At 40.3% G+C, this 27049-nt stretch overlaps 1 protein-coding gene across 2 annotated transcripts in view; it reads left to right on the top strand.

The window, feature by feature from the left end:
• Positions 1 to 27049, top strand: part of PRKG1 (protein kinase cGMP-dependent 1) — a 1248815-nt gene that overhangs the window by 1135036 nt on the left and 86730 nt on the right. The gene's annotated exons all lie outside the window — the stretch shown is intronic.

Raw genomic sequence — 27049 nt, 5'->3', positions numbered from 1 at the left:
GCACTTAAAAAGTACCATAGTTCATTTCAGCTGATAAAATTCTTTTATTTTAAAGCAGTCTAAATATATTCACAATTTCTTCTCTATATATTTGCTTTCGTTTCCTCTGCTCTTTGGAGGGACACAGACATATGTCCTGAGGTCAGACGGTAGCAGAGCCTTTGCAGAGATTTGCTTAGACAATTGCATGAGCCAGTTTTAACACCAAACGCTACACAATGATGGGGATTGCTGGTACTGTGGATGATAGATATTAATTTTCTGGTTTTCTATAATAGTTTAAAATACACATTAATGCTAAGTTTAGACTTTAGTTTCTGGTATTCGCACTAATCCTACTGAGATGGAAGAAGGGACCGTTTAAAATCCTTACCAGTTTTAAAAATTATAAAACTCCCTTTGTTATTATTGGACTTTATCCTTAGAGGAACATGTGCTGTATAAGAACTCATAATTTATGTTAGCATGTTTTCTCTTAGGTATATATATACAGTTAAGATTGTCTTGGGTCATTTCATATACATATAGATATCACATTATATACATTTTGTATATATAACTGGTGGTAATATTCAAAATTCATCTAAAATCTACATGAGCAACCGTCTAAATACTTCTTCAGTTACTAGAAAAAATCAGAGGTCTTTTAAGCTAAAGCATTCTTTGGTCTATTTCTGCTTCCTGCTAAATTTTAGATTCTCGTAATGAAAGTTTCTGTAAAACTCCTATCTGCCCAAAGTTGAGTCCAGTCACAGGCTTAAAGGTGGGCGGTGCTGGGAAAGCGACTTGAATTGGCTGTCTCCTTCTTGGTGTCCCACTGGCTTTATAAAGTGAGCTGTGTGTGCATCTCATGAATTCTGGGCATTTGTGGGCTCACGTGCTCATGCCTCAACCAAAAGTAACAAGGAAAATAAATACGCTGAGGTTGAGATCAGACAATTACAAGATAGAAGGGTGAGGATACTTCTCCCTGGAGGGGGATCAGTGTGAAGAATACCATCCCGGACGCGGGGTAGGGACCTTGGGTTCTGTTTCTGCCTCTGTCATTTCCAGCCAAGTGATCTGGGCCATGAGTTATCACTGCCTCTCAATGTCCTTATCTTACCTTTAATAGGGTATTTCTGTGATGTAATTGATGGCAGTGTGTAGAAATACCGTGTAAATTATAAAGGACCGTAAATGATATTGTTGGTAGTAGTAATCACTGGAAGTATATCCTAGTGCATTTGATAAATTGCTGCATATGGATCATGGAAAACTTCCTGGACAGGAAGTATTTACTCTGATGTACACAAACTACTCTCACTTTGGCAGCATATCCTAAAATTTAACCTAGACTGGAAGATATCCATAAATACCATTTTTGTAAAAATGGTAACATTTATTTAAAAGAAAGTTCAGGGGTTCCTGGGTGACTCAAATGAGTCCATTCATGTGTTTTAATCTACAGCCACTTGATCTGAGTATAGACTTAAAGACCCTGCACTGAGTTTCTGTAAAAGTCAGCTCAGGTCATGATCTTAGGGTCGTGAGTTCAAGCCCCGTCTTGGGCTCCATGCTGTGCATGGAGCCTACTTTAAAAAAAAAAAAAAAAAAAGTTAACGATTAACGAGCAAAGAAGGGCAATAAAATGACTACTTCCATCTAAGTGGCTTAGACTATTGTTAGTTGAGCCAAAATTTGATAGAACTTAGTTATTATATATCCATGGATATAAGTTAACTAGGAGAGATTAGTTTAAACTTCTCTAGTTCAATTAATACTAAATCCAAATGAATGCATAACCCATGTTCCTTAATATTGATTATTACTTAGAAAAGGGGAATACCTTGATGAAAAAAAAAGTCTAAAACCACTGATCCAAAATCTAGAAAAATTGATAAATGTAACATTTATCCCTCAAAACAGCCAACTACAGGAATATATCCTGGCAAAGGTCTTTGTTACACCCTTTACACTGTTTGCAAAAACATAAAAATACATAAAAAATAATAATATCTGAAGATTTCTGAAGTTGAAAGTATCATTTTAATTAGGTGTCCTATCACTCAGAGGTAAACTCTGAATTACTCCCCAGGCAAAGCTTTGTAGTTGAACTAACAAGTTTAAATGTCTCTTTGTGTTAACACTGTTGTCTCTTTATTAGATTTCTTCCCCTTAAGTACATTGTGCCTTCATCGTTGTATTTAAGGAGCTTCTAAGGTTTGCCATTTCAGGGCCTGTGGACATGCACTAATTGGTCGAAATTCCCTGGATAATTCTTATAAAGCCTCTACATCTCTATATAGATCACAGAATCTGTACCATTTAGAACTGAGGTGCTGATTGGCTCCATCGTGTAAGCATTATTTTTTAAGATCTCCTTGATTTTGCGGAATCCCCTAAAGATGAGATTGGTATTTCTTAAAGCCCCACTAAAAGGATCACGTTATTTCTCCACATGAAATTATGTTGGTGTTGTCTCACCGACGATGCCTGTTTGGGTAAAAAGAGAAAAAAAGTAGGCCTGACTGCAAACATCAATCAAGGTTTAGAAGTTCATTTGTGAGAAACTCAGCTAGTAGCATAATCAGGCCGCAGTGGCAGGATGGTCCACAAAAGGTACTGAGCATCGCTTGCATTCGGTGCGGGAGCTGGTCCAGGAGATTGCTGGAGAGGTATGTCCCAGGGAGGTGGTTCTCAGAACTCCTCTGTGCTGGTATGTGCCTTCCACCTGCCTCAAAACATCTATTTCCTACAAAGAAAATTATTCTTGACAGGAACTTTACCTTTATGGCATGTTTAAGCTCCTCTTGATTGCTGCTAATTATCCACTAAGGGCTTCTCTTTCTAAAATATGAAGTTATCATCACAAAGATATTAGAAGAGACAACAGCAGATCAAAGTTAAGCATCATTAAGCCTTATTTAGAGCAGAAAGTAGCATGTGTGGTGAAAGGTACACATTATTTCCTTTGGGAATATGTATTCGTTCAGTTAATAAACATTTAGAAATTTCCTTAATAATGAGTCAGGAATTGCACTTCGCGACGTGCATACCAAGTGCAAAACCTGTTTTCTTTTTTTCTTTTTTTAAGATTTTTATTTATTTCACAGAGAAAGACACAGTGAGAGCAGGAACACAAGCAGGGCGAGTGGGAGAGGGAGAAGCACGCTTCCTGCTGAGCAGGGAGCCCGATGAGGGGCTCAATCCCAGGATGCCGGGATCGTGACCTGAGCCGAAGGCAGACGCTTAACAGCTGGGCCGCCCAGGCGCCCCAAAACCTGTTTTCTAATACGAAGCATTTTGCAGTTCTGACAGCTCTGGGAATATAGATTCATAAGTGCATTTATTTATGGTCTAAATTGATGATTCTCAACATTGTTCTTCACAAGGAACTTTCTCGTACAAAATTTACATAAACCTGCAAATGAGTCCAGTCATATGTTTTAATCTACGACATCACTTGATCTGAATATAGATTTAAAGACCCTGCACTCTCTAGCCGCCCCCGCCCCACCCCCGCCACAGAAGCATTAACCACGTTCATTCACTTTGACTCATGCACTGATTTAGCCAACAAATATTCTCTGTGTTCCTACAAAATGCTACATATAAAGCAGTGAATAAAATAGACATATGTCTTGCCTTCATGGTGCATATGGGGAGAGAGACACACATTACTGATTCCCTGAGGAAATGACATTTTATCTAGATTTGAGCTGAATTGTAAAGAATTAGCTGGTACTGGCTAGGCAAGAATTAGTTGGTATTAGCTGGGCAAGGAAGTGCAGAGAGCATTGTAGCCGGGGAAATAGCATTTGCAAAGCCCCCTGTGTAGGAAACAAGACTGCCTCGTCAAGGAACCAAAGTACCAACAAGGCTGGGACCTAGAATGCAAATGTCAGAGATCGGATGTTAAAGAATTAGGAAAATCACTTCAGGCTTGTCAGTTACCAAAAGAGATCAGTTGGTTTACATTGTAATTGAGCACCCTTTCCTCCGCATTTGGAGGAGTACAGAGTGAAAGCAGAGAGAAGCAACAGAGTATTTTCCAGGGGAAAGCTGATGGTAGATAGGGCTAGAATGAGAGCAGTAAGAATAAAGAAAGGCAGTTGAGAGGCAGCAAAGTCAGCAGGTCTCCTGAAGGAAATAGATGTTGGTGACGAAGGGGAGCATGGATGAGGATGATGCAAGGATCTGGGGTCTGGAAATCAGAGGGAGGCAATGGCATCCGATCACCAAAATAGAATATGGTTGCCAGGTTTGAAGAGCAGGGTGACCTCGAATTGATTTCTGCTCAGGCTATATACAGAGAACCCTTGAGAATAGTTGGGCAGGTCTGGAGCTCAGAGAGGAGGTTGGTATTCATTTGAGAATATGAGTATTTATGTGGTAGGTGGAATTAAAGATGTGGATGAGATAGAAAGTAGAGAATTAGAGTAGAGTATCCTGGCACTGAGGGTTTGTTCTTGAGGAACTAGCATTTAAAACTCCGTGAAAGGAGAAGGACCAACCGCGCGCGCACGCGCGCACACACAGACTGAAAAGGAGACAGGAGAAGTAGAAGCAAAGCCAGATGCATCACAGAAGCCAGAAACAGAGTGCGTTTCAAGAATGGGGAAGGAGACTATGGGATGTTGCATGCTTTCGAGAGTTCTAGTGCATTGGTTAACAAACACCCATCGGATTTCTCAAACCACTGGTTCACACTCACTTTAGGTTGGGTAGGGATTGAGTCCCCTAATAGGGGCTGAAAACAAATCTGGTGCGAAGAAACAAGGGTCAATGTGCTTATATGAAATTCTAGGAAATATCAAGTAAACGTGTAGGCGAAAGTTATGGATCTTCAGTATTGAGAGAGGAAGGAGCATGGTTAGTCCAGGAGAGATGGAGAGAGTTGAAAAGTCTAAGCAAGTGGGTCTCAGGTCTTTTTAACCATCATAGACAAAAGCAGATTTTGTGATGTGATTTCTTACTTAAAAAGGTCTTGCTTTTCTGTTTTAATTAGGTACTATTCCTTGAGGTTTAAATGCTCTCCTCTCAGGGTGTGTGGGTGGCTCAGTCGTTAAGTGTCTACCTTCGGCTCGGGTCATGATCCCAGGGTCCTGGGATCGAGCCCCACATGGGCTCCCTGCTCAGCAGGAAGCCTGCTTCTCCCTCTCCCACTCCCCCTGCTTGTGTTCCCTCTCTCACTGTGTCTCTCTCTGTCAAATAAATAAATAAAATCTTTAAAAAAATAAAAAATAAAAAAAATAAATGCTGTCCTCTCTCTAGAGAACCTGTAAAAAATCTAAAATTCTCCCAAGATGGATTAATATTTTTTCCTACCATCTTAGCATAAATATGTATAAGCTCCTCCTGCAGAGATAAGCTGAGCCTCTCTCTGGGCACAGAGAGGAGAGAGGGACCCTGAGCAAGGAGCCACAAAATGACCAAAGATGTAAAGGTACCCCACATTGTGCGCCTCTCTCATATTTCCACTTACTCTCCACCTTGTCCTGAAAAATGGACTCTCAGAAGAGGTTTACATAGTTCAGAAAGAAAAAAGTAAACAAGAAAGCTGAAACTGTCATGTGGAGCCAGGAATAAGGAGTGTGCAAAGCAAGATCCTATCATGAGGGCATGAGAAAAAGGTGATGCCCAAAAATAGGCATCAGGATCGACTCCAACTGAGGGCCACGAAACAATGTAGTACCACAGTCGCTTCCTTGGACTCTTTGCAAAAACGAGAGAATATTGCCTGCATACAGACCACTTGTTTGACCTTGTGGCTTAGTCCAAATAAAAATTTTACTCCTCTTTCCATAACTAGTCCTCCTTGATTGAAAGCTCCCCTCTGTTTACAAGTTCATTTGCAAAGGAACATGTTAGCCTGGCTGGTATTTTCAGAACAGCTTTTGGTCGCCAAGCCTTGTTGTTTGACACAATGTGACAGCAGTAAAAGTGTTCTCTCGTTAAATTTCATTAGCAGAGACAACCCTTGAGCTGCTCACTCTGCTTGTCACGGGGCGGATGGTGGCTCTGTGCTCTTTGGCAAGTTACTCAGGCCTTTGGAAATACACTCATCAGAGGCATCTCAAAATAATGAAGCTATGCAAATCAGAACGGAGGTCTGCATTCTTCTTCAAGTCTTCCCAAATGCCCCGGGGTTGTCTAGTATCTAGCAAACATGAGATTTTAAATGCATAATCAAATACACATGAGTTTGCTCTTTGGAACACCCTGACTTTGAAAATTTTCCCTTTCTTACGAGGATTTCTCTGCCCGGCATTTTAGGGTAAAGATCTTAGTATTCCCACAATCTTATCAACAATTTACTTAAACTAACGTGGGCTTGATCTAAGCACTTCTCAGGGAAATGAGCCTGGAAAATTGTTTTTCCCCCTATGGAAAGAATTCAAGTGAGCAATAGGCCAATTAAATGGAAAGAACAGCAAATGGCTTTCTGAAATAGCCCTCACACCAGAATTAGAACTTGCTGACCGCTTCCAGGGTTGAGTAGAGAGAAGACAGTCCTGTTCTCTGGGCAATAAAAATTGTTTTCCGTTTTATTGCAGGGCGAAAGCGTAGGAGACTGAAATTTTCAGTGGTTGGCCCCTGAGCCTAATAAGCTGGCTTTCCTCTGTGCGAGAGCCATTTGGTTTTCCAACCCCAGCACATGCAGTCGGGCTGGCAGGAGGTATGGGACCATTGCTAGGGCCACTGGTGCTCAGAGATGAAAGGTTCATGTGAGTGGTAACTATAGAGCATCAAAGTCGCCTCTTGCAACTGCAGTCATACTGATTGAGTAGCTCTTTTAAAAAAAAAAAAAAAAAATGATTTTCAGGATAAAAGTACTTGGCCTTGGGTAGGAGTACTTTTTTTTCCTGTTTCATTAAAAATTTTAAAATGCTCAAAGGCCATTTGTTAATTTCTCCTCTGTAGTGTTACTCTTTAAGACTCCCTAGGTAGCAAGACTTTCTAAAGGTGAATCCCAGAATGTCCTTGCATGCAACCTATTGTAATTGACAAGAGCAGAGGTCTAAAGATAATTGAAAATTCTAGCACTGCTGACTTGCTTGGTGCGTGCTGACAAACCATTTGATTCTAGGCTGTTTCCTTGCTCCAAAAAGGAAGGATGTTTCCTTTATACCATTGCCATATTAGACAACAGTTGGAAATTGGTTGGAAATTACTTGAAAAACTGGGGTGCCTGGGTGGTTCGGTCGGTTAAGCATCTGCCTTCAGCTCAGGTCATGATCTCAGGGTTCTGGGACCAAGCCCTAAGCCAGGCTCCCTGCTCAGCACGACGGAGTCTGCTTCTCTCTCTCTGCCACTGCCCCTGCTTGTGCACTCTCTCTCTTCCTCTCTCTCTCTCTGCCAAATAAATAAATATTGAAAAAAAATTTAAAAAGAGAAATTACTTCCAAAACTTCAAGAGCTCTGTAAATCGTAAGGATAATCTGGTCCCATGTGGCAATGAGGTCAGTGTTTCCAGAGCCCAAGACAGAAAAGGGAGCCACCCAATGCGTGCATCCCTTCGATATGCTGTCGTCTTAGAGCCTGTTGGTGATACAATCCTTTTTGAAAAGCAAAATATAGTCATACCTAGTATATCCCTTCTGTTCTCAGCAGTTTCGACTGAAAAATAGTAATCTTTGACTAAAATACCTTTTTCAATGCAGGCAGTTTCTCTCCCTGTTGTGAAGACAGCCTAGGGCATAATTCTAACGTTGCTTTACATATGAGGTTGGGCCATTCTCAGGAGCAAACCTTTGAACCTAGGGAGATCAAGGCTGATACTCAGTGCTGAAAGAGGTCCCTCGGTGAGGCTGCGTGTATACCGCAAGAAGCTATGGAGCTGGGAGGGATGGGCCTTAGTCACAGCATGATGCAAACTTCTCTGTCTCTGTGTGACCTTGAGCAGTAAGTCTAGCACCTAGCACTAGCCTCTCTGGACCCGTTTTTTCCTAATCTGTAAAAAATAATCCTCTTAAATCCTTTCTAGTGTAGATGCTTAGAATGTGGAAGTTAACAAGCCATACTTTTAGAAGCATAACCCCCTTTTTACGTAAACAATGTTTTCACGTGCGCTATATTCTAAATTTATAATGAAGGCATCTTTTGTGGTTGTCAACAGAAGACAGACTCCTAAAGATCATGGAACCATTTGTGGGTGTGTATTTTAACAAAAGTCACCAAGCTACAATTTCTTTCCCCTTCGAATCAGAGTATTGCTGTTAGCGCTTACTTTATTCAAAATACTTAAATCAAAATGTATGCGGTTTTGCTTGAAGTGCATTTTGATAACTCATAGTAGTTAAATAAATTAGCTTCTAGAAACAAAGCAGTTTTCATTTTCATCATTATACATACAATTTTCTCTTGCCAATGTGACATTTAGATATGATAATACGCTGGGCTATCTTTCAATAAAATGCCATTTGAAAATTACAGAGTACCTTGGAAACTGGAAATGTTAGACCAGTACTTCTCCCAGGAATCCGTGTAGAAAGAAAGGATTTTTAAATAATGAATTAAAATGGTGGCGTAAATAGAATGAACACAGCACACCATGTTAATTTATGCCTCTAAATTGTTATTTGAGGAAGATGAGATAGCATAGAAATGAAGTATCGCTACTGCTCGAAGCCATTTGTGTGTATGTGCATAAATTGCAAACATTAGTCAACTCTATAAACTGTATTAATTACTTCAGGCCCCCAGCTTATGCTCTACTTTATCCGATATGTGGGGATATAAAACAAAAGCTGTTACTCTCATATTCAGAAACTGTTCAGACATTTTAGGCAACTCAGATTCCTGTTGAACATCCTGAATAATAATGATCCTAATATCTTTGAAAAGGGGAGAAAGCAGGTTCCTAAAATGATGAATTTAAGAGCACTTTCAGTTCAAAGACTTGGAAAGTATGACTCATTTGGTATATAAGTAATTCCTCATTAGTTTTCCCAAGTTTTTTGTTGTTGTTGTTAACTGATGCTGAGTTTTTTAAGCCCCGTGTGCTTATTATGGTAGTAAAATTGGCTTATCAAAATGTCACAATTTAGTACTACATCCATTTTACTGAAAACAGTTTTGTCCAAGGATCTGTCCTCCCAAATTAAGATCCCTTGCTCACCATGCTACTCAGCAGATTAATTTTGCACAGTCCTCTGGCTGGGACTCCTCCTGGTTTTTCTTCTCGAGCCTCTTTATTATATTAGTTGAACAATTAAATTAATGATGAAGAACATTCTTTAGTTGATATTAACGATTCTTCTTTTCAAATGGGCTCCAAAGGGTTGACTTGAGAAAGAAAAGACCATTGAAGAGATGGCAACTTTAGCAACATACAAAATATAGATGGTGCTTTTTTGAGTGAGGACACAAACTAGGAGAGTAGATGAGCCCCTACCTTTGGAGAGCTGTTGATACGCACATTGATTAATATTCCCTTCCTCACTGAAGCAAGTGATCAGAACACCAGCTTCACATGCCAGTGTCTATAGGGGAGCGAGTAGGAAGTGCAAGGAATCCGGAGTGTAAGAGAAATGGTTCATCACTTACCAAAATGTGATTTCCCGAGCTCATTTTTTAAAAAGCCAAAGATAAAATAATTGCATTTTACAGGGTATGATTTTCCTAGCTCATATTCTCAAATGTTGCTTGCATTCATGAGCCACACTAAGAAACCATAAAAGTCAGGTAGGAATACTTCTCCCTCCAAAAAGTTCAACACGCTCCAAACAATTAAATAGATAATGTTCAAAAACAGAAACATCTTATTCCTTAGTATGACTAAAAGCAAGGCACACTATCTGCTTTACCCAATTTCCTTTATCTACATTATTATTTAAATGCATCTATAATAGTATATTTTGTCAGTGTTTTCCTTTTTACTGATATTCTTCAAGTAAATAAAAATGAAATAGTTAATAAGAAATCAATTTTATTAGATTGAACCGTATGAAACTGCCAGTAGTTGACTGTTTTTAGCCTATTAAAATAGCGATCTCATATGGTTCACCTTATGATTTCAGAAATAATTTCTGATGCTGTGCTTAGTACAGAGTACTGAAGAATTAGCCTGTTACCGTCTGCTGTCATGCTACAGTATTTAATTGATACATTGAGAATTTCCTTTTAGATGTGTCAGTGTTCAACTGTAGTCGCCACTTTGAAATTTTAATAGTTTCATAAATATTCTACCTAAATCCATTTATTCCGAAGCTTACTGTGTGAGCCTCAGCCTTTTGCTATTTTTGCAACCTTAAAAATATTACACAACTATGCATATAAGCAATTTTTCAACCTCAGCACTGCTAACATTTGGGCCTGGATAATTCTTGGTTGTGGTGGCTGCCTTGGGCATCCTAGAATGCTCAGTAGCGTCCCTGATCTCTACCCACTTCTGAGCTCTTTACTCACAACGCTTCCCGTGCCAAATGAGTGTGTTTTTTCCACACCAACAACCAGTCTTCCCGCTCTCTGGATTCCAGCTGAATGTCCCACAGTCCCAGTCAGTTCTGACACTCGCTACTGGGAGTCAGCCTGGACCCCACAGCTTAATCGCTCGATCCCACAATACTGCCCCCACTTCACACACCTGCCGGTCCCTAAGGTTGTCACCTATGCCTCGGACCAACTGATTATAAATCAAGGGTTCCCATGACCCCTTCTTCAGCTTCTATAATTTGCTAGAATGGCTCACAGAACTCGGGAAAACAGTTTACCTACCGTTACCAGTTCGTGGTAATGGATCAGCCAAACTGAAGCCTGGTATGGGTGGGTGGGTACAGAACTTCCACGCCCTCTCCGAGCACATCACCCTCCCCGCACCTTGATGTAGTCACCAATCTCAGAGCTCTCCTCACCCCATTGTTTAGGGGTTTTAACGGAGACTTCATTATATAGGCAGAATTAATCAATTCATTGGCCATTGGTGATTGAAGTCAACCTCCAGTCCTTTAGCCCTCTCCGGTTGGGGGATGGGGCTGAAGGTTCTGACCCTCTCGTCTTGCCTTCTCTTTCTGGTGGTCAGCCCCCCCCCCCCCGAAGCCATCCAGAGACCCCAGCCACCAGTCATCTCATCGGCATGCCAAAGACATTGTTATCACCCTAGAGAGTCCTAGGGTCTTAGCGGCTCTGTGCCACTAACCGAGGACAAACACCAAATAAATATTTCACATTTCATCATACCACTAGAAACCAATAGCATATCCTCCACCCACCCCTCGAGTCACGAAGATCAAAAATGTCTTTAGAAATTGCCAAATATTTGCTGGGAAGAAAGGGGAAAAGACATAATTGCCCCTCGTTGAGAACCATTGATATAAATAGAAGATAAGTAAATGCAAAATTAGTGGGAGGGGCACTGAAATTATATTCGTATCAGTACAGACTTTTATCAAATGGTGAAAATGAGCCTGACTTCCCTATAGTTTTACTTCCAGGAGAAAAATTTAGGGACAACAAAAGTATCACAATGCCATCAGACTATATTTTTGCTCCAGAACAGCAGGGTTTGAAAAACTGTGATTAATTCAAATGCTAGAACACAACCAAATTATACAAAAATAATTTATCCACATTCAATTAAGATTCCTAGGTTTCTCCCTAATACTCAAATTTTCAAAAAATAAACTCCTTCAAAGAAGCAGAATCGTAAGCGTTATGGGACAATTAATTTACCGAGAAAATCTGGCTCACCAGGATGCTAAAACTTTGTTATTAGATATTTTGTTGTTGTTAGGATGTTAGATTTTTTTTTTTTTTTTTTTTTTTTTTTTGGTCTTGAGGTGTTAGAGTTACTGGGTTTTTGAAAGCTGGAAAACACTGTCTCAGTTTGTTCTGTATGTTGTTGGCTGACATTTTTCACATCAGAGTCTAAGCCGCTAAAATAGTCTCACGAATGTAATTACTTTGTGTACAGGACAATGAATGTTCTTTCTATTCATACAACCCCTTGGGTTATAAAGCAAAACATGGTATTGCACTGAGATAGAAAACACAAAAACAGATTTTAGTTACAATACTCGTCTATAATAGAAGACCAGTATTACATGGATAATATGACACGACCATGTATCGTTAAACTCAGGAGACTACCAAAGAGGACAAACGTGCTGTGGGCAAGGAAGGGGGTGCTCTGGAGGACCAGAAGTCACACATCTAACAGTCTCTCCGTGTCGCACCATTTTTATATTACAAGTCCTGTCAACATGGTTTCACTAACTTTTAGAAATAAAGGGCATGATGGTCTTTAATTTCCACTTTTGTGGCAATCACAAGCAATAGATCCTGCCAACGCAGTGCTATGTGATCCACCTGCTGCCCAGTGACATGGCAACTAGTCCCCAAGTGCTCCAAGGAGCCAAACACCCCTGAGTGATGATTGAGGAAAGACCCAAAAACAGTTAGAGCCGGCCATGTCAGTCCCCCAGGTGTTATCTGTGCATCCTTATGTAGCAAGTGGACGTTCGAAATGCAGAGAATGTTGGGATTTCTGTGCCAGAGAAGAAAGTCAGCAAAGGACTGGGAATACAGATGATCTGGGATTGTTTAAAAAAACAAAAAAAAACACCCAGAGGTGAATAATAATTAAAATAGTAGTCCTCTGGGATTGTTATAAAAGAATAAACCATTAAAGTGTTTTTCAAACTCTGGATTAACAAACCCCTCAGGGGTCTTGAAGTTCATGTAGCTAATCATGACCAGCATTTATTATTCCATGTATGTAGTTGTATTGAGGTTTTCCATTATATTTATCTATATATGTGATATATATTTTCCCATATATATAATGGGTGTAAAGGATGGGTTTAACAAAATGGATTTCTTAATGTGACTGTAGTCAAAAAGTTTGGAAACACAAATCAATATGAATCCCTCCCCCCATTCAGTTGTACTATTAACTATAATTTCAATTTACTTTTTAAAAATAGATGGTTTCTATTGCGGACATTGAATACTTAGACTTACCTTATGGCTACATATGACCCCACCTTAGTCAGTTGGGTACCTTGAAAATGTTTGCATTTGACTCCAAGGAGGAGATAAGAAAGTGAGGTGGGCAAGGTACACACCTTTCCATATGCAAAGCACATGTCAATTAGGGATGAGCTAGTAATGTCATTTCCATATTCAAAGGAGAGTACATCATTATTTTGAAGAATTAAGTCAACATTTTTTCAGTTCATATATACCAAGCATATACTAGACAAAGAGAATACAAGAGAAAGGATATGTTTGTTCTCCTGTTGAGAAATTAAGTCTAATGAATGCAACAATTACATTGTCGCTTGCGGTATTAATAAGAGGGGAGATATGGAATATGATACAAGCATTTAGAAAAAGCATCTCTTTCAGTCTAAGGATTTTATCTATTTTTATCAAAACATTCTCCTAGGTAAAGGCCAATTATAGGGATGTTGTGAGCCAAGGGAGGATTTAGCTCGTGTGGATTTGTTTGCAAATATCTATGGAGTTTGTCATCTACAGTTGTTAGAAGATGTGCTTGCTGACAAAGTTTTGTTAAAGTGTAGTTGAAAACTTCCTCTGTAGTGAGCAGGCTCCCCCAGCCACCCCTGTCCCCTGCAGGTATATATCTGTGATCAGGAGGCTGGATGAGACAAGTGTTTCTCTCGTTCACCCCAGAAACCTCAAGTCCTTTTGGACCTATTTCCATTTGCCAGTATTCCGATTAGTTGAATGCAAACCTTCACCGTCTTTCCAGAGTGACCCTGATCAGGTCATAATATTTGGATTCTATGTTTACAGGTACAACAAAAGCCAAAGAGAAACTTAGCTTTGCGCTGGGGGAGTGCTGCAGCTTTCTAGAGCTACCTCCTTCATAATGAGGGCTCTCATTGATATCCTTTTTTTTTTTTTTTAAGATTTTATTTATTTATTTGACAGAGAGAGACAGCCAGAGAGAGAACACAAGCAGGGGGAGTGGGAGAGGGAGAAGCAGGCTTCCCGCGGAGCAGGGAGCCCGACGCGGGGCTCGATCCCAGGACCCTGGGATCATGACCTGAGCCGAAGGCAAACGCTTAAGGACTGAGCCACCCAGGCGCCCCTCTCACTGATATTCTTAAGCTCGTTCTTCAAAACTTGAAAGCTTTAATAACCCTGTCATCACCGCAGATGTTTATCAATGTGGGTTTATCTCTGTATTTATTAAAGACATAGACAGTAAATATTTGCTATGAAATATAGCATAAGCCCCTACTTATGAAGAATCTCAACAACGAGAAAGTCCAAATAGTCAAATTAGTTTTTCATTGCTGGATACTAATGATTAGTGAGGGTCAGCAGGAACCCCGAGGTCTCCAAACCATAAATCAAAGCCTTATTTATATTCAGTACTTCATTCTACTTCTTTGAAAATTAATAATTTATCCATGTAACTTTTACAAAGTAAATACCAGTTAATTAAAATGCTCAAGTGATCGAAACAACCCAAATCCCAGAGAATCTGAAAATTTTAAGTGCATTCTATTAAAACAGAATATATTATTATTGAGATAAACAAATACATCGGAAAGCAATTCATTAAATGTTAAAATGCTGTAAATATAAGATAATCCTGTTCTTATATTTTTAAGAATTATGATTACACTGATAATGACAAAAATAGGTAACATGTGTTGGGCACTTATTCTGTGCCAGGCTTTTTATTAATTACCTCATTTAATCCTAACAATAATTCTTTGAGGTGGATATACTTATTTTCCTTGATTTTACAGATAGGGAAACTGAGGTCTGGAAGGATTAATCCCAAGGTCTCACAACTTGTAAATGATGAAAATGGGCATTCACACTGGCCACCAGCTACCTTTGGCCAAAGCCCAGCTGTGAACTTCCAGAACCCTAAGCATGTCACATGCAGATATGCATATGTGAGATAAATATTTGGAACTTATTGTTATTTCAATCAAAGAAGGTCATATGGTGAACTCATCCCCTATAAACATCACCTGGATTCAAGTTACCAATGTTGCACCACAATCATTTCATCTAATTCTTGTTACAATTTTTTTTTCAGTTAGTGAACAAATCACTGACATTCTATCATTTCCTGAAGGGACACCCCTTTGTATGTATCTTCTAAGAATAGTTACAGGTTTCTCTATAACTACAGTGTCATTGTTGTGCTTGACGAAAAGAGTATGTTGTCATTCAGTCCGCCATTTTCTCCAATCTCTCTCTTTGTGCGGTTGATTTGTTTGACTTGAGATCAAAACAAATCTCATACATTGTGTGTTGGTTCTCTCTCCATGTCTCCTTTCATTTGGAAGAGCATCCCAGTATCTCTGTTAGGGTGTTGAGCAAAGCAGCCCGTTGTCTTGGAATGGATCCCCATTTCCGATTTATCTTACTGTTTCTGAGTGGTGTCATTCTCCTCGTCTCTCTCTAGCATCTATACTTTTTATAAAGGGTCCTCAAGCCGGAACGATGAATTAAATTCATGTTCGGTTTCTCATTGCACGAAAACTTCCCAGGAGGTCAGTGTATTTCTGCGTTGCCTTGTAACAGAAGGCAAATAGCACCTGGTTGTTCCATTTTCTGCTACTTAAATTTGGATCGGTGGACCGGGAGGTGGTTCCTTCATTGTGAAGTTTCCCAGCAACCTTCTGTTAAATGTTTTAATAGCAATGCTGGTCACTGCCTGAATCGACTAGCTCATTAGGCTTTAACGTGATCATTATCCAATTCCATCATTCTTTCAATATCTGTTAACTGGGATTCTCTAAAGGCACTCCCCATCATCAGCTAACAGTCTAATCGACTCCTGACCCCTGTACTATTCATTTAAGACAGGCAGGATGAATGCTTTTTATTCTTCCCCATTAATTACCAGTTTCCAGAGTAATTGATGCCTTAGTTACCTCTTACTGACAAATGAGGTGCTTTTTTTAAATTTTAGTTTTTGCTTGTTTTTTTGTGGGGGGGGGTGTATCATTATGAATTCATGGATGTTTATACATTCAGTGTATCAGGCTGGCTCTTTGTTCTCTCTCGACACAATCTGTTAGTGGCCAATGGCTCTCTTGTTTTCTGAACAACAAGATGCCCCAGGTTCTTTGTATTCATTTCCTCTCCTGGACCTGAAATCTGCCATTTCTCAAGGAACCTTTGTTCTTTTTAGTTAGAAATGGTAGTAAGTGTAAGGGTGGTTACTGCTACCGGGTCTCTCTGCTTCTAGACCATTTTGTATAGAAAAAATAAGGCAATGACTTTTAAAAATAAATATATTATTTAACTCACAGTATGCTCTGTGTGATCCCATACCATCCGCCACCTTATCCTAGGAAAGCAACATATTAGGAACAAGGTACAGGATTTCTGGGCGCCTGAGTGGCTCAGTTGGTTAAGCGACTGCCTGCCTTTGGCTCAGGTCGAGATCCCGGAGTCTCTGGATCGAGTCCCACATCTGGCTCCCTGCTCAGCGGGGAGTCTGCTTCTCCCTCTGACCCTCTCTCCTCTCATGCTCTCTCTCACTCTCTCTCTCAAATAAATAAAATCTTTAAAAAAAAATAGGATTCCTCACGGATGACTTTCACATCAGACTTTTTAGGTCTTCTGATTACCCACCTATCTTTATACTTCAAAGGGACTTTTTAATTATTTTAGGAGGCAGTCAAGGATGAGAACTTAGCTTATAATACTGATTAAAACAAAACATTTTCCAGATACCAATAAATACAATACCATAGCCTCCACAGAGTTGGAGGCTAATTTATATAGAGTTATATAAATTAAAAGGAAAAAAAAATCGTGTATGCATTCAGATGTCAGACTCAGTTTGCACTAGAAATTCATTTCTGGGGCGCCTGGGTGGCTCAGCCGGTTAAGCATCTGATGCTTGATCTCGGCCCAGGTCTTGAAAAGAAATTAATTTCTTGTTTTAGGTTTGAAGGAGACTGAGACCTCCCCTCTGAGTTTCAGAAAACATGGTATGCCATAGCGTTTCCTTTATGTATTTCAAGCTTTCCTAGCAGAGAGATGGTTGAAGCAAGAGCTTTGCTGTATCTGTGTTACGGGTGTTTCCACTGACTTCAGGCCCTGCCAAGAGCTTCGTTTTGTTGCCATTGTAATGATCTTCAGGGTCTCCTCCCTCTGGCTTGTAATTCCTCTGTGGACAGGGACCACCGGTGGTGATCAGTGACTGCTACCAGAGTCTCCAGGAGCAAGTACTGCCGTGTGCTTAATTGTTTCCCCAATTCTCCACCTTCACAGAGGAAATACCAAAGGAAAATATGCCGCTTTGGAAACTGTCCATGATTTCTACTCTGGGAAAAGCAAAAAGTTGTGTCCATCTTCTCTGTGAAAAGCCACCTACGGTAATCCTAACATTTTACTCAGCTACTTACAGCCTCTTAATCCCCCAACTTTTTATTAACTAGGATCTTAATGTCAGGGGACTATGTGCCTTTCTCTTCAAATAACTAAGACTTTGATTTTTTTTTATTATTTTTTATTTTTTTATTTTATTACCTTTTTATTTTTTATTTTTTTTAATTTTTATTGTTATGTTAATCACCATACATTACATCATTAGTTCTTGATGTAGTGTTCCATGATTCATTGTTTGTGCATCACACCCAGTGCTCCACGCAGAATGTGCCCTCTTTAATACCCATCACCAGGCTAACCCATCCCCCCACCCCCTCCCCTCTAGAACCCTCAGTTTGTTTCTCAGAGTCCATCGTCTCTCATGGTTCATCTCCCCCTCCTATTTCCCCCCCTTCATCCTTCCCCTCCTGCTATCTTCTTCTTTTTTTTTTTTTAACATATATTGTATTATTTGTTTCAGAAGTACAGGTCTGTGATTCAACAGTCTTGCACAATTCACAGAGCTCACCATAGCACATACCCTCCCCAGTGTCTATCACCCAGCCACCCCATCCCTCCCACCCCCCACCACTCCAGCAACCCTGAATGTTTTTTCCTGAGATTAAGAATTCCTCATATCAGTGAGGTCATATGATACATGTCTAATCAAATAATTTAGAACATAGAGCGAGAGGTAAATCTTCCTTGCTAGAAGCATTATAACCAGTTTCCTTGATCCCTTCAGAGATTCAAATACAGTTAGCTTGCATTTAAGTAAAACTGATTGCTTCTTTTTGATTTATGATGTTTTAGAGCAAAATGTAGGAAGTAATCAATACTTTGGACACAGTCCCGAGGAGATTTTATAATTCTAAGACTTTCGAATCCTCTTAAGTGAATTGAAGAATTATTTTTTCTATTGTAGATGTTTATCTAAAACTTAGCTATGTAGTTCAGTGATATTCAGTAAAGATTAACATGTATTTATCAAAAGCATAAAAACTAACTAGGTTTTTTTCAAGGTAGTTTTTGCTATTTTTATTTTACCTTACATGGTAACAGAAAATGCAAGCAGGACAATGAAATAGAAGGAAACAAAAACTCCCCCAAATCTCTCCACCAAACAACTAGGTCCCAACAGAAAAGATTCAGTTCTTTTAGTGAGAAACATAATTTCTTGTTTATTAAAGATCAACCATTATTCTGTATCATTTATGAAACACTCTCTACATTCTTACCACTCTGAATAATCTAGGCTCCTAATGAAAAATAACACTGTCAAAGTAGACGGAAAAAGGAGGTGTTTTACCTTTCATTCTTGGTCCACAGTTTCCATGGAAACATGACAGTTATGACAATAGAAGGGAATGATGACTGTTAACCAAAGGTAAAATGATCACAGGATTAAATACCTAAGGTTATACTTACCAAGCACCAAGGAATTAATATTTGAGCCATTTAAGTGGTGAAGAGAAAATTAAATACATGGGGTAAGGTAAAAAAAAAAAAAAAATAACAAGACTAATGTTGGCTCTGTCAAGTTTCCATTTGTGTGGTTGGTGTCTTTGCCTTTAACAATGAGAAGCTAAATATTGAAACAGCATTTAATTAACACTGTTCAATATAGAAAAAATAGAAAGCAAATAGCAATTGAGCCATCAGTGGTAAGGAATATGAAAAGAAAATTTTTTTTCTGTAATGGTTTACCAATTGACAATGTTAAAGCACTGTTTAAAAAAAAAAGAAAGAAAAACGATAGGTAATGATATTTTCCTTTTTAAAATAAAATGCGATGGAATTTCCTATCCCAAGCCCTCAGCCACATATATCAAGGTGGCTCAAACAGGACCTCTTGCTCTCTGAGCTAATTAGTGTGAAGTAATTAGGGACCTTCCTTCCAGTGGTGGTCTGGCCTTCACTTGTGGTGAATTACTATGGGTCTCTTCTACCTCAAGTTGAACTTAGGGAAAGTACCAGTTTAACACTGAAGGGAAACCTGTCGGAGATGTTTTACCAAAATGAACATGTAGATAGTTTTGCAATGACAGCGAAATAGATGCCATCCTTGGGTGAGCTGGTATCTTTGACCTAATGCCTGTATTGAAGACAAGAGTGAGCATACCATGGAATGTCACTGGCATCCAGAGGGCTCCGCGTGGGCCATGGTTGTTTGCGTCCTCATCGGCTGAACTCTGTTCATGGAATTTTATATTTCTTTTGTTTGGAAGGCACCTAGCACCAGAATGAAGGCACTGCTGTTTAGCATAGCCACCTCTTTTATGTATTTATTAATCAAAACTCTGTGCAACAAAGGACAGACATAAGATTCCATATCTTAGTGATCCTGGCCTTAATAATTTGGCCAGGCAGTTGGATTTTTTCCTGAAGTCACAGAACTGGAATTGGTCGAGGATCTAAGTCTCTCTGAATCTCCCATTCTTTTGCTGATGTTCACTCTACAATGCAGCCGGACTTAGTCAGTGTGTGCGAGGTCTGATTCTGTTACTGGGAGGTTCTCCTACTCAAGCGTGTTTTTAAAAGCCTAGCTTTTTACTTATAATCTTTTGAAATTGAGCTACAGTGTTTTAGTTTTTAGATTTTACTTGATTTTAGTGATCGCTTAGAAGGAATACCTCTTACTGATTTTAATTGCCGAGGACCTGAATGACTGTCCATTTTTCATTTTAATTATATTTTTGGATTAATTACTTAACCACAGTAGAATCATCTAAATTAAAAGCGGATAGTTTTACTCAAATATTTGTAAACAGTATGACATGTTCATACCCAGGCATTGGGCATCTCGAGAGAAAAATATACCCCCATTATTTTCATGGTTCAAGTGAACACTGCAGAGAAAATGAAAATTTACCTCGATTAGTGATATGTGTAGTGGTTGATTAAACATGCAGCAAAATGCTGCAAGGATTATAGTTAAGTCTTGTCTTTGTTAACATCTCAATTACCTAAAGAATGTGTTCAACAAATCTGTAATTCAAAGCAAAGGTGTTAGTCCGGAGGAGGCGTTACAAACATTTGAGAGGAAAAGAACACACAAAATGGAGTGAGGTGGAGAGGAAATTAATTAAAACAAAAATTAGAAAAGCGAGGCTCACCAGCTTGCACAGTTGTCCTCCAAAACCCATACATGCACAAACAAGAGAAGATATTCACTTTGGTTTGATGAAAGCAGGAGATTTGGGAGTTCTCCAGAGAGACTCTGGGGCATTAACTAGTGAATGGGCTGTAAGCTTGCTAAGGAACAGAGCTGGGGTTGTTGGGGGATTGAGAGCAGATGGGCTCTGTGAGAAGCCAGAGATAATAAGAGGAATAGAGCCTTCCCGGAAAAGGATTTTCAAAATCTTTTATGTCATTGAGTCAATATATATCGAAACCTCTGACATACGTTGTTATTATGACAGTGTCATGTTGAATAAATCCACTACGGTTATATGCTAATTGTGGTATAGACAGTCATTAAATAGTATAAAGCATCCGTTGAATTTCCTTCTGTAACATTGTGAAGCTGCATCTCAAAGTCTGTGTTCATCGTCGATACTACCGCTAATTACAACAGCAATAGTAGTAGCAAAGGGAGGTGCTTACTTGTGCCACGTTCCCTGAAAACTTGTTAGGAAGACACTTAATATAATTCCCATTTTATAAATGAGGAAACCGGAGAACAGAGAAGTTAGGTAACCTCCCCCAAGTCACACAGCAAACAAGCAGACCTAATCCACAGTATAAGGATGTCTGAGAGTCAGAGGTAATTCATTACCAAAAAGTGATTCTTCCATTTAGAGATCAGGAAGGTTGCTCACGCTTCACCAACTACAAGGAAATGGCTCCCGTAAGTTGAATCCAGCATCTCTGAGTCTTCTCTTAGGGGTGTAAATTAGAATATTGGAGGACAATTTGGAAGGGTTTCCTTCAGTTGGCTTTTGTTTTATCCTGTTTCATTGGCTCTTGTTTTTTGGAATCAGGTGCTGGAGAAACAACAAAAAACCTTAGCAGCTCCTAAAATAATTCTCTTTCCAGATATTCATGCAGTCAGTTTCATGCATTGGAGATTATACGCACAGAAACGTGATATATGCGAGTGTGCTTTTTGATATGCAGAAATTTTTAAAAGGAGAGTTTACCGAGACAATAATGATAAATTTAGCAGTTGCATTAATGTTTCATTTTGCTCCAACAGCAGAGAGAGCAGAGTCAGTAATACTGTAATAGTGATGCATGGTGACAGATGGGAGCTACACTGGTGTGGAGCTCAGCGTAACGTATAGAGCTGTTGAATCACTATGTTGAACACCTGAATTAGACTCAAATTTAAAAATTCAACAAATTTGATAAATAATGAAATAAATAACAACTTTGCTATACCAATAGAGTGGCAAGTTGAACAGATCTAGTTTTTGTTGTTGTTGTTGGGGGTGGGGTGGGGGTGGGCAGAATTTCTTGAGATGCAAGAATACTTGGATATAGAAGACATGTGACCGTTCACAGCACTGAGACTCATCTGCAGTCCTTGCCTGATCAGGCAGGCAGATTCTACAACCCTGGGACCGAAGGCTAGCCGGTGAAGCCCACAAGCCAGAGAGGGTCCAGAATCCTTCTTGGTCCTCTTCTGAGAAGATTGACACTCCCCGAAGCAGAAATGGTTCTTTTGTTAACTTAAAGAGCCAAACTGTGCTGCCTGTCTTCGGTGCATGGGAATTTAAATGACCTGCTATTGACCAAATGATTTTCATTTGAAACATTTTTAGAAATGCTTTCAGAACTATAAAAATATGCTGCAATATATAAACAAACAACTTACCTTAAACATATTAGCTATTAATCCCCAAAGCTCTAAAATCATAACTTTTTCCAATAGTATTTTTAGTAAAATTCCAAAATACCAAATTACACATAACTTTTGAAACTCCATAATTTTCTAAACAGAAGGGTTTTTTTTTTTTTTCCCACTCTTTAGAAATTCAGAATTTTTTGTGTATCTCTAAGGAGAGTAACTAGTCTGTGCTCGGTGGCTCTTGGCATTCTAAACCAAAGCTTGGTTTCTCAGATAATCTGTAAGGATGCAGAAGAATTGGATCTCCTCTTTTGAACTTGGGAGGCATACATTCCACCTGGCAGGAGAGATGAGCCCATGCTGGGCTTCAACTGTAGGCTGGATAAAAATAAGTAAACATGTCAGTCGAGGACAAGATTATCCCACATGACTCTGCTGCTCATTGTTTCGGGACGTGGTTTGATAGAGTCTGAAAGGAATTAACAAAAGAGAAATATTTATATAGGACAAGTCTTGTGAGAAGAAGCTTCATCCAGTGACAGAGGCACCTGGAAACTAGCCACAACCCTGCACTTAAACTACCCACACTCAGATGTTTACTCTAGCTGCTTTCCTGGCTAAGTCACAGCACCACCTGGTCAGTCCATCTGAAAACTTTGACCAAGTCCCCAAATACCAGGGCAGTCACGCTGTATCAGTATCTGATCCTCAGTGAACTTGAGAGGTGAGAGAGCGAGAGAGACCTCCCACTCCAACTTCTTCATTTTGCAGAGGAAGAAACCCTTTCTTGCTGTATAGATGCAGATGTAAGTCATGTTTAAAACTAGACTTCTTGGAGACTCATGAAATACGCCTTTTGAACGTTACTCTACCCACAGATGAAATATTGATCTGGTCCAAAAGCTTCTCCCTGCCAGTGACAGGTGTTCTGGGATGCTTAATGTATCTTCCTGGTCACTGGGGTACCATTCAGAGCAGTGAAGGGGCTGATTTACAATCTGGTAAAGAAAACACAACATTATTTTGTCACTCATTTCAGTTAATCTTGGAGATTGATTCTATTCACATAACTCTGACAGTAAAAAGCAAACACGATGTTATAAATATTCAAACAGTTTATTATATTTGGTCTGTCTTTGTATGACTGAGCTACTTTATCATTTTCCAGATAGATACACATTAAAACTTGAACATCTGTAGTATACAGTTTTGAGATAATAAATTTGAAAATTGCATCTCTTAAGGGTATAATTACTTGACTAAATTGGTATGCAGTGTGATAGATATTTGTTCTCTGAAAAGAAATCATTTGTTCGCGAACTTCATTGGTGACTGATATACATTGTTTTTATGACTTAGCATCCTGAACGTGAGCCAGAGGAATTGTGTTTACATTGGCACACAGTGTCGTGTAACCGAACAAAAAGGAAAATAATAATTTTAGGATGTCTGAGAATGAGTTCAGGAAGGAAGGAACAATGAGCAAACCGAACCCAGAAAATCTATGATAATTAGAGTTATAATAAAATAGTAATGATGTTGTATTCGTTTCCTGTGGTGAACATAACAAAGTACCACAAACTGGGTGCCTTAAAGCAGAGAAATTTGTTTTCTCATAGTTCAGGAACCTAGCAGTCCCAAATCAGTTTGACTAGGGCCCCATCAAGTGGTGGGCAGGGCTGCCCTCCGGCTGGAGGCTCACTGGGGAGATCCATCCCTTGCCTCTTTCAGATTCTGTGGCTGCCGGCCTTCCTGGGTTTGCGGCCGCATCCCTCCGGCCTTGGCCTGCATCCCCACCTGACCTTCTGGTGTCTGCGTGAGAGCTCACTTGGCATCCCTCATAGGAGGTTACCAGTGACAGCATTTAGGGTCTCCTCACCTAGACCAGGATAATGAGCCCGTCACAAGGTCCTTCCTATAAACCACAATCCTGAAGACTCTGTTTCCGAATTAGGTTACGTTTCCAGGTTCCTGGGATTGGGATCAGGTATCTCTGGGGGACGATTTCAGAGCCTGCCATAGAGATGCCAACTGGCGGGGTTAGCGTAGGATGCTGGTGTTTGCCTTCCAGAGGGCAGAGCACGCGACTCTGAACATGCCCTCGGTGGCATCTGGGGAGGGGGTAGCTGGATTCCACCCATCCTCACCCCTTTTCTTCTGACTCTCACCAGTCCTCTGCCGATATTTTTCTTCCTTGCCTCAGTCAAGAGAGCAGCAACCACATTCTGTAAAGTTTGCATGAGCCCTCTCCCAGCCCCAAACCTACCATGTTGATGGAGGCATTCCTTCCGTAGGCTCCGAAGTGCACCTCGCACTCATAGACTGAAGATGCTCTTTGTCCTCTTAGAAAACTCTAGAAGTTGATAGACTTAAAAAATCAGACCCATCTTTCACTCAAAACTCATGCCTGGGACAGATTCTAAGCAGATCCCCTACTGTGGGTTCCCTGGTGTAGAGTATTCCAAAAGGCCACTGAGCAGGCTCAGCATGCCCTATGGAATGACTGTTAGGTTTTGCTTTGGAGAATATCCCCAACGACTGAATTGACCATCTTCTCTTGGAGGTTTGCTCTGGAGATGTGCATGGTGAGAGCTGGTCCTCCCATATGTGGGTAGCTCAGATCTGCTGGATGACCACGGAGGGAGATTAGGAATTGGCCTCCCGCGCTTGGAGTTCCCAGACCTGAGCCTCCTCCCTGGAGTTAGCCCAGGCCCCAGTACAGCCACACCTCGCTCCACATGAGTGCACCTCACCCACACAGCGGTTACAGATCCCCCGGTCACTCTGGAGGAGGCAGGCCCTGTCCATCTCCCCTCTTGTCCCTCATTCACACCTCTTACGTCGGCTAAGCTGGTCTTGTGGTTCACTGCATTTTATTGATACAAATAGGTGAACTCCGTCACGGGAAAGATTACCTGTGGAACTGTAATCAACTCTTGCTCTTACAGAGAAACTGTGTCAAACCCCTAAGACCACAAAAGAGTATCTCTGGATTCATGAGTTTAGTTTTCCAGAATAGTTGGGAATACACATTTGATTTGTGCCAGGCACTGAGGTGAGCATTTGCCTGGCTCTCTTTCATTTCTTCCTTTGAATTAGTACCTTTGGTTGCTATCATCCTGACTTTCGAGATGAGGAATTTGAGGTTCAGGGATGGCACGGCCTCCCGGGGAGCTGTGTGCTAAGGCAGCGGGGAGCCACAGGGGTTCTCTCTGGAACCCATCCCTTGAACCCTGGCACGCAGTCTCCTGGCCACTGTATGATCTTGGCACAGCCTTGGCTTTTATCTGGAAACAGGCATGAGTAGCTTGGACTGTGAAAGTCTCCCTTGTTGGTGTTACAAGTGAAGGGCCCTGGAGAAAGAAAACATCCCCTTTTACAACTGCATCTCAATCCTCACTTTGCAGCTTTTCACCATAGGTCGTGAAACGTGTCAGTGGGGTTGTTTTAGGTCCTGTCATAACTGGTAATAACAGAGCCTCTGCCGTCTAACCCTGAATAGTGTGAACGGCTTCTCTCGATGTTCTCTGTTATATCTCAGGAGTGTGTTAGGGTCACATGCTCCCGTAAAGCCCACAGCCCCACACATCTGCATATCTTCATTTTTCTGTCAGTGTTACCCAATCCCCCCATGAGCTACCCAAGCAGATTCACCACCATCAGAACCAGCCCTGGGACATCAGGGCGCCATGAGCCTTCTACTGGGAGCTTCAAGTGGTACTGTCTCCATCAAAGGCAAAGGAAATTGCAGAAGGATGATCCTGAAGGCAATGCCAGGTCAACAGGCAAAGCAGTCCTGCCCTATAGTCAGTGGTCAAGAATTATTAACCATCCCTTAGCATCTGGCTTTTAATGTCTTTAGTATATAATGTATAAATTCTACATATGGTTTATGTATAGCTATGTCATAATGAAACCCAGCTACAGCTAAAATCACTGGCCTCCCTTCAAATACTGCCTGATGTGACATTTTCATTATTTAGAGATCTCTAAAAGTTCACATAAACATGTTTGTGGCTTTGTTTTCATTTTTAAATTTTTAGCAATGTAGAACATATGCTTTTTTAAATTTATTTATTTTTTTTTTTTAATTTTTTTATTGTTATGTTAATCACCATATATTACATCATTAGTTTTTGGTGCAGTGTTCCATGATTCATTGTTTGTTCATAACACCCAGTGCTCCATGCAGAACGTGCCCTCCTCAATACCCATCACCAGGCTAACCCATCCCCCCACCCCCCTCCCCTCTAGAACCCTCAGTTTGTTTTTCAGAGTCCATCATCTCTCATGGTTCGTTTCCCCCTCTGACATACTCCCCTTTTCTTCCTCTCCTGTTATCTTCTTTTTCTTTTTTCTTAAAATATGTTGCGTTATTTGTTTCAGAAGTACAGATCTGTGATTCAACAGTCTTGCACAATTCACAGCGCTCACCGTAGCACATACCCTCCCCAATGTCTATCACCCAGCCACCCCATCCCTCCCACCCCCAACCACTCCAGTAACACTCAGTTTCTTTCCTGAGATTAAGAATTCCTCATATCAGTGAGGTCATGTGATACATGTCTTTCTCTGATTGACTTATTTCACTCAGCATAACACCCTCCAGTTCCATCCACGTCGTTGCAAATGGCAAGATCTCATTCCTTTTGATGGCTGCATAATATTCCATTGTGTATATATACCACATCTTCTTTATCCATTCATCTGTCGATGGGCATCTTGGCTCTTTCCACAGTTTGGCTATGGTGGACATTGCTGCTATAAACATTGGGGTACACGTACCCCTTCGGGTCCCTACATTTGTATCTTTGTGGTAAATACCCAGTAGTGCAATTGCTGGATCGAACGGTAGCTCTAATTTCAACTGTTTGAGGAACCTCCATACTGTTTTCCAGAGGGGTTGCACCAGCTTGCATTCCCACCAACAGTGTAGGAGGGTTCCCCTTTCTCCAC

The sequence above is a fragment of the Zalophus californianus genome, chromosome 15 (genome assembly GCF_009762305.2).
Source record: "Zalophus californianus isolate mZalCal1 chromosome 15, mZalCal1.pri.v2, whole genome shotgun sequence".
In the NCBI taxonomy this organism is placed as follows: domain Eukaryota; kingdom Metazoa; phylum Chordata; class Mammalia; order Carnivora; family Otariidae; genus Zalophus; species Zalophus californianus.
Note: the sequence above shows the minus strand (reverse complement) of the source record. Positions and strands in the feature narration are given on the sequence as shown.